The sequence below is a fragment of the Phalaenopsis equestris genome, unplaced genomic scaffold (assembly GCF_001263595.1).
Source record: "Phalaenopsis equestris unplaced genomic scaffold, ASM126359v1 Scaffold000255, whole genome shotgun sequence".
Taxonomy (NCBI): Eukaryota; Viridiplantae; Streptophyta; class Magnoliopsida; order Asparagales; family Orchidaceae; genus Phalaenopsis; species Phalaenopsis equestris.
In genome coordinates this window covers 250102-259693 of record NW_018164697.1, presented here as the reverse complement: position 1 = coordinate 259693, position 9592 = coordinate 250102, and positions in this window count along the sequence as shown.

Sequence of the window (9592 nt, the reverse complement as noted above, 5' to 3'; positions counted from 1 at the left end):
ATATATATATATATGGTCTACACGAATCTCAAAGCAATTAAGTAGTCAGCTGTCTCGTGTCAGTCGCCTGACCAAAATTTCTCTCTCGGTCACCTCACTTATGTAGACCGACCAAACTATTTTCTTCGGTCATCTCACTTCAGGTGACCTACAAAGCTCTTTCTTCGGCCAACCATAATTAGATGAGGGACACCCCCTTCCGCAGTCCCTCGATAGAGGATTTTTAAGCATAACACATCAATACAAAAAACTAAAATATCCAGCACAACCCTTTTAAAAGCAAGAGTAACATGATAATTTACTTTTTGATCCTCTTTTGATCTATAAATAGGAGGGCCCTCTAATGTTAAAATGACTTTTTGGTTCCCTCACTTGCAGCAACGCGCTTTTGCGGAATAAAATGGACTGGTGAACTAGGGGACCACCCTGATTCGCCCTCAAGAGGATAAGTCTCTCATTCTCTCTCATGTTCTTCTTCTCTAGCTCTCGCACTCTATTAGTTACGATTTATTTATCAGATAGTTTTAGATTCAACAATGAATTAAGAGTGAGGGAGAGAGGGAGAGAGGGAGAGAGGGAGAGAGGGAGAGAGAGAGATATGAGTATATCTCTTGTCACGTGCATGGAATAATTTAAGTGAATAAATAACTATGTTTATATAATTATTTGTTAAGTATTATTTAATTATTTAATTTTAAGCATTGACTGAATAAAATATTACTTAATATGACCCAACGATATGGAAAGCTTAATAAAAATCAGTGTCATTGCACTGAACAGGTTAGATGAAGGCCGCAATTAGTTAAGGTTTTAAATTTCTGGTTTTGAGTATCAATGTTTTAATCATTTTTCATAAGAATATTTATTGCAAAAATAAAATTTATGTGATGGAATTTTATGTTATAATATATATGAAATATAAGGAATCTTAGTAGTAAATTTTAATGAGGTTTGATTATTTTCGTTACATCACTGAGCTCATTATTCGCACGATTTAAGCATGTTAGGACGCCCAAACACCAAAAAAAGTTATAGCAAAATCTCGATCAAAATGAACCCAATCATTTTGAAAATGATCCAATTCAAATTCAAATCAATCAAGTTCGAACACTTAAAGTTGCATCGATTGGAAAACCAAAGAATATCTCTCCTGACCCTCGTCTTTTCCACCAAAAACTCTCGACTCTCCCCGAAACCCCTTGTCTTCTCCACACGATTCCCTCTCTGTTTCGTCTAAAATCATCGTCTTTGTCTATGAATCCCTCGCGATACAGTTGAAATAGAGCTAGCTGGGAACACAGCGGTGGGATCGAGGCTTACAATGACCGAAAAATCCGATTTTTGTCCCCTGTTATCATCATTTTCACTTTTATTTTCATTTGCTTTGAAGAATGCATTTAGGGTTTAGGGTTTAGCGACTAGAAGGTTTATCAAATATTTTCCTATTTCTGTTGGATTACATCTACGACTGTGAGTTTAGCTCAAGCATCATTAATCACTCGAAGATTGATTGAATTTTGACTTGGATCAAGATTGGATCTAAATAAACGAGTTGAGCCGCGAGCTAAAATATTGGAACAAATTTTTTTGAGCTGACCCCAACTCAGCTCGAAATTGGATTGTTAACAACATATGAATGAATTTAGCAAATTTAACTCGAAGTTTGTTATTCTTTCAAAAAATTGTTTCAAATTTTGGCGTAGATCAAAATAAATGAGCCAAGCTACGAGCCAAAATTTTGTATCAAAATTTTTTCGAGCTGATATTGAGCCAACCCCAACTCAGCTTGAAATCAACTCATTAACAACTCTAATTGCATCAGGAATCGGCATTAAACACATAGATATTTTTGTTTTCTTTATGGATACTATTTACTAGACATATACAGGAGGATGCACCTTGGCGTATCCTTTTTGAAGAGGAGTGGATAAGGCTAGATAACAAGTTTAGGAAAAACTTAAATTCTGTAGGACAATATTGTGGCCTAAAGTCCTTCGTTTGAATAAATATAGAACTGAATACTTGAAATGTTATTTTTGTAGTAGTAGTAGCTCTAGTGACAGAATTATAACTACAAGAGATCAAATCATTTAAAATGTGTGAATGTTTTAGATATGTCGGGTTTCGATATGTCAGGTTTCTTGTTCAAAGTGATGGTGATATAGATAAATATGTGATTAATTAGTGGATTTAAAGTTGGTTGGTTGGAACTTACATCATCTCGACTCGAAGTTTGATCGTTTAACATCTTAGTATGTTAGTTATGTTGAATATCATTAGACGGTCAAACATTGACTCATAATTGATTAAGATGTCTCTCTCTAATAATGTATGACACTGTAGCTACACCAGTCGACTCAGAGAAAAAAATGTTTTAACTTTTGTCTCAAAGTGAAAAACCAATCGCAAACCCCATGCGGATCGCTGACTTTTAAAATGTGAACGAAATAAACTCGTGAATAAGTTGGTGTAGCTATGATGACAAACAATATTAGAAATAAAAATATTGATAATGCTTGCCCATTATCGTTCTTCAACAACCCTGATAGCTTCAACAGGCTGTTAACGTTCTAATTTCGAGCTCGAGCTTAACTGTTGTTGGCTCTAAAAAAATCTGAGTCAAAATTAAAATTAATCAATATCCGAGTGTTGATTATTATTTCGTGTTAAGAAAAACATGTGGTTCCACATCCAAGTTATTAAATGATAATAAAAGATTACAACACGCATGCATGGTGGAATTGAATATTTACAAGTCGGACTCAACCATGCAGTCACGTGGTCCTATTGGACGTGCTCTTATAGTATTCCTAAGTGTCCACCGTCTACCAGTCAACCTTGAAGACTCCTACCTCCTTCACATCCACCCCCCTAACAAATCATTATTTTATTTTATTATGAACCCTCCTAACAAATTATTCAATTTTATTTCTGAGTTTTATCTATATATATGATGTGTAATTCTAAGAGTATGTAATTGGACTCCTCTGAAATAGTGGAATTCGTCGTTCTGCTCCCGATGACGTGGGTATCTTTTGTTGAACTTCGTAAAATCTCTGTGTGTTATTCTGGATTTGTGTCAATTCCTATTTTTCTTCACCCCAACTTCTCAACAAATCTCTCATTATTTTAATAAGAAAAAAAATGACAATCAGAGAACGGAACCATCATTTTTTAGCGCGGACGAAATCTATAAATATGCAAATATTTAATATCATGTAAAAAATAAATAAAATCTAATTATTATTAACTTTTAAAAGTGATATACATATTTTATTATATATATTTATGATATAAATATCAAATTTTAAATGTTATAATTACATAGGAATTGTGTGATCTGATTGTGTTTTATGCTTTATAAAGAGAAATTATTCCGTGCGAACACCGCATGCAAAGATGCATGCGGTGTTTGATCTCCACCTTAGATCACCGCTTCAGTGGGACCCACTTTTATTTTTTTTTTATTTAAAAAAAACTCACCGAAGCGGTGATCGACAGTGGAGATCCGACATTGCATGCATCTCTGCATGCGCTGTCCGTACGGAATAATTTTTCTTTTATAGGGCTGCACTTGCAGACGAATGGATGGGCAATCTATCCATCAATTAAGAAATTATACTATTAATTAATCATTATATTGAATTATGTGTTATAACGTTACAGTAAAAATAATATTTTCACGCTAATCATAAAAATAAAGTATTACCGACTTATATACGATTTAATTAACAATTAAGAGCACTGACTTAATTTCAGAAAAAAAATCAATTGATTAATGTCAAAAATTAAATATAATTAGGTAAAATTTACATACATACCACTCAATTCTTATGTATTTACGTGTCGATACCTAAGGTTCAACTTGCACATACATGCGTGTTACCTATTCAAAAAAAAAGTGTATTTAGTTTTTTAAAAAATAAATTGTAATCATTTTTTAAAATTTAAGATAATGGTAATTTTCAGGTCTGTTTGGGGCAGCTGCAGCTTATTAATAAGATTTTTTTTTTAAGGAAATTTGTATTTGGCAGAGGCCCAAATCCGACTTTTCACGCGCTAGGCCCGATGATGAGAGTCCTGTCATGTGCCTAAATATTCGAGAACCCAGCAACACTGGAGGTCGAAGCCGTGACCCTAAGAGACTTACAGTGAACCCCACAACCAACAGACCAGGGCTTACAAAACTATTAATAAAATGTTGTGCAACAACTGTTCTGGGAAGCTACTGCGGATAAACTGATTGATTGTTTGTAAACAACTTCAACACAGTTGTTTTTGACAAGTGACAATTTCTATCATTGTATAGTAATGTTGTTTGCAACAGAATTGTCAAAACAATATATTTGATACTTTAGAGACAAAAAACTATTTCAGAATAGTGCAAAAAATAAAATATATATCTCACTTAACAACAAACATCAGCATTACTAAAATAAAGAAAAATACTGTTAAAATAACAGAGTCGAAGAATAGAGAGGATAGGAAGAGCAAAATAACCACCCACAGGCAAAGCCTTGCCAACATAGCCACGGATCAGAGAGGAGGCGAGCGGGGATCGTATATTTATGACAAAATCGTGAGAGAGGGGAGAGCGAGACTCGAGAGAGGAGAAGCTCGATCGCGATAGCGTCTCAGAAATGGGTGGAACAGTAAAACTTTAATATGAAATGCGGCCGCAGGGTTGAACACGCCACCACGCTGCAAATATCGAACAGAGAAAAAAAATATGTTTTCGGGCTGCGCCGTGCAAAAAATGAGGTGCCGAACGCACCCTTAATGCGATATAAAAGATTTTGGTGGTATAATTATAAAATGAAAATTGTAGAGGAAAAATGTCGATGTTCGATATGTAAATAAATAAGAATAAGGTGGTGTCTACTTAGAATGCCCCATATATTATATATAGTTTTGGGAAGCCCAAAGCTGATTGGCTGAGAACGAGCGGGTCTAAGGCATCGCCATCCGACGACACCAAAGGCATCGCCATCCGAGCACACGGTTTGTGGAAAAGTATTACAACGTGGGAGACACTCTTTTGTAATTATTCTAGATGTCCTATCAACGTTTTTGCATGATCTTAAAGCTTTATGAGATAGAATTTGATAATACAGTAAGTTAAAATTATTAATTTTTTTATATATTTTCATAAATAAGTATTTTACTCTATCTGGAAAATTAGTAAATTAATGATGTAAAGTTACATTTTAATGTTAAGTTTGATTTTGTTGTGTGGAGGAGAATTCATGATGTTATAATGCAAGAGTTTATGGTCGTAGCATTGAAAATCTTACATAGACATGATAAAATATGTCAGAGTTACAAAAATTTAGTCTATCCCTTGTGTAGGAGAATGTAATGTTTCAAGAGTGTGTGATGCTGAGTGGAATTTCTCTTGAAATTATGACTAGGGTTAAAATGCAGTGATTGTCAGACGGTTATTGTTGCAATAATCAAGTGATGGCGGTTTGTGGTTGCGTTATCTGATCGTCGGTCTGATGAAGATAGTCCAATGATGATGATTTATGGTGCCTTTGTGATGGTTGTCCTTACGAAGATGGAAACCAAGTAATGTGGTTCGATGATGGAGGGGCAACTCAATACAGGTGGTTTGACAGTGATTGTCGGTCATTGCTGGTTTTTTACTTTATTTAAAAACTCTTTATATTGAAAATGGATCCTACTTATAAAGCTTTTGGGAGGCGTTTGATGAAATCTAATGAGAGCTTATTAGATAGTTTGTGCTGATTCATTTGATTATAGATCGTTTATTTAGCATTTAGTGATCGAAAACATTAGATTCTATCGTAAATACTTGATTTTATCATAAAAATGTAAAATTTAGAGAGCATTTGATCTCACTTTGTTAGCGTTGGAGCCAGATAATTTCTATCTCCTGCTCCCGCTACAGGATCCCGCTCCTGCTCTCGTCTCCTGCTCGGTCAAAAACTATTCTCGCGAACAATTTGTTGTTTAGCGAAGAGTCGTGTCTGTCGTAATAGTTCACTTCCTATTCGTGATAAATGCTTCAGATGGTTCTTCTTGGGTTTCTAAGTCACATTTTTGTGTTCTTCTTTGGTTTCCTCGAGTTAGAGGAATGAAAGTGCAAACAGTAGTTCCTTGCAGCAGAAGGAAGAAGAAAGAAGAAGGAGATTGTTCTCCTTTGACTTCTTCTTGGTGGCTTGTGGTGGAAGATAAATTGAGTTTATTTCTCTTGTAAGTTTATTTTTTTCGGTGTAGAGCTTCTTCGATGTATCTCGGTATAGAAAGAGAAGAACACAGAGAGAAGAAGAGAGAGCAACGAAGTGAGAAATTCCTAAAGTAGTAAAATCCTCAGCAACTCCATGGACGTAGGCAATTTGCCGAACCACGTAAATCTGTGTGTTCTTTTGTGGCGCTACTATTTTCTGGTGTAAATTTTCTCGTTCTAGTTTTCGCTTTGTCGATCGTTCTCCTGTTTGATATATATATATATATATATACCACATCAACTGGTGTATATAGTTCACAATGACCAGTATTATAGATAATAATTGTAGATGAAGTGAATGTTTAAGGGATCGAGAAATTTGATGACACAAATTTTGGTTATTATATGATACAGATAGATAATGAGAAGAAACTTCATCTTCCGTTATTGAGGAAAAAACCTGAAATGATGGAAGAAACTGAATGAAATTTGCTAAATCGATAAGTTTTGGGGGTTATTTGATTGACTCTATCGAGGTCGGTTGCACACAACGTCATCAAGAAAAAGACGACTGCAGATCGCAGATCTCATTGCAGCCTCATCAGGTATGTGTGAAAAACCATCGACGAATAACAATGTATATTTGATGAATAAGTTATTCAACTTGAAGACGATGGAAGATGTTTTTGTTGCTCAACACCCGAGTGATTTCAATGCTATCACAAATCAATTGTCGTCTGTTGAAATTAATTTTGATGATGAGATGCGTGTGCTGATATTGTTGGCATCATTGACAAATAATTGGGAAGTCATGTGGATGACAGTTAACAGTTCTGCAGGTAAATCTAAACTGAAATATGATGATATTCGTGATTTAATTTTGGCTGAGGAGGTGTGCAGAAAAGAGTCTGGCGAGGTCTTAGGTACGAGTTCGACACTGAATGTTGATTTCAGAGGGAGAAGACAAGAATGAAATTCAAATAAAGAGAGATCAAAATCAAAGTTTGGTCAGCATACAACCTACTAAATTTGTGACAAGGCGGCCACATAAAGAGGAACTGCAGGAATCCCAATAATATGGAGAATGATAGTGATGTAGTATCTGAAGAAACACATGATGCACTGTTGTTGACAGTTCATAGTTCTGTTTATGATGGAAGTGAAGAGGAGAGTGGGTCTAGGACACCCATTCCTATTGTTCCACAGACAGATTATGGAGAACCACATAATGATGAAAAAATATTGTAAGATGAAAGTTTGAGTAAGTGGGAGCTGACAGAACTTCCACTAGAGAATAAGACATTACATGGCAAGTGGGTGTACCGGGTGAAGATTGAGCATGATGACAGTAAGAGGTACAATGATAGAATTGTTGGAAAAAAACTTTAAGCAGAGACATGATATTGCTCATATAGTAGGAGTTGTAAGCAGAGACAAGAGTAATCAATGAAATAACTTGGAGGTGCAAAGCTATGTTGACCCATGCTGATATGTTGACTGAGGGTGTTACTCTTGAAAAGCTGAAGTTGTGCGCAACTTCAGTTGGTTTTCTGAAGTGAAGACAGAGGCTTTAAGTTGCGGAAGTGGAGGATTCATGGTGGAGGATTCAAATTTGAAGAAAAGGGCGATGCCGCCAATGAATATCAGTTTGAGGAAGGAGATGTTGTAGATTGTGTATCGGTCTCCAAGTGAAAGATTGTTAGACTTGGAGCCTGATAATTTCCCACTCCCGCTATAGGATCCCGCTCCCGATCGCGAAACCCACGAATTGCTCCCGCTCCCGTCTCCCGCTCGGTCGCGAACTATTCTTGCGAACAATTCATTATTTAGTGAAGAGTCGCGTCTGTCGTGACAGTTCCCTTCATGTTCGTGATAAAGGCTTCAAATGACTCTTCTTGAGTTTCTATGTCACGTTTTTGGTGTTCTTCTTCTGTTTACTTGAGACAGAGGAAGGAAAGTGCAAGTAATTGTTCCTTGCAGCAGGAGGAAGAAGAAAGGATAAGAAGACTTTTCTCCCTTGGCTTCTTCTGGGTGGCTTGTGACAGAAGAGAAATTGACTTTATTTATTTTGTAAGTTTATCTTCTTTGGTGTATCTCGGTATATAGTTTCTTCGGTGTAGAAAGAGAAGAAAAGAGAGAGAAGAAGAGAGCAACGAAGTGAGAGATTCCTCTTGTAAGTCGAGACAATCGACTGATTTATATATCATATCTCACAACACACTTCTTAGCTCACACTGAGTCTAGATACAACAAACTTTTCAATACTCGGTTCGTTTGCAACCCTAATTTGCTCAACTAAGGAAAAAAGAAAAAAAGTTACAAATTACAATGTAACATAAATAAACTAAAAATTATAAAAAATGTTTGCAAAATTTACCAATACAACACAAAAAAAATATTTATATTTACATACATAGGTTTAAATTTGTATGATCACATTAAAAAAAATATAAGTACATATACTTGGCTTTTAAAATGTGTATTACATATTTTCATTCATATTTTCGTGGCACAAAATATTATAAATATAAATATAAAAATCTAATTATTAAACATATAAATATATATTAGCCGTGGCGTGTGTATGTAAATTATTCATTTTTGTTTTTTAAAATTTATGAGCACCTGTATTTATATATTTCACACCTAAACTCGTTTCTTTATTTTCTAAGTATATTTTAGTGAATTATAGAAATATAATTTTTCATACATAAAAAAAATTGCTTTAGATCAGAGCTGTAGGGTAGTCCGATGTCAGCTAGGTGTAGGACCGAAAAACAGTATTGAAGTACTGGGCTGCCCACCACCCATAAGAGCTTTTTTTGGAGGTGAAAAGTGATATCAGAGTAGATTACTACATGCCAGAAGTGTAGACTCTCCATGGTCCAATGAGACCCTAAGAGGAGTCGATCAGTGGCGAGGGCGCCACGTGATTATGTGGAGAATAATTTCACGGACAAAAAGTCCCACATCGTCTAGGTGTATGACCGAAAAACAGTGTTTTAAGTCCTGAGCTGCCCACCACCCCTAAGAATTCTTTTGGGAGGTGACATGAACATGAGATTTGTAAATCAATGAGAATTGAGTGCAATGAATGAAAATCCCCCATTTTTTTGTTTTTATATGTAAAGTGGTACTAAAATCGTTCTCCTTTCTACGAAAAAATATTACATCAGTACTACACACGTAGAAATACCGTGCGTAGCCAATAAAATCACGCCACGCGCGACAGGAGAAAAAAACGGCGCAGTAACAGGGAATATTCCCCCCCGTGTTATTCATGTGTTATTGCGTGTTATTCATGTGTTATTGATGTATTATTGTGTTATTATAACATCAAGAATATTCTCAGGATACAATAACACATGAATAACACACAATAACACTTGAATAACACGGGAA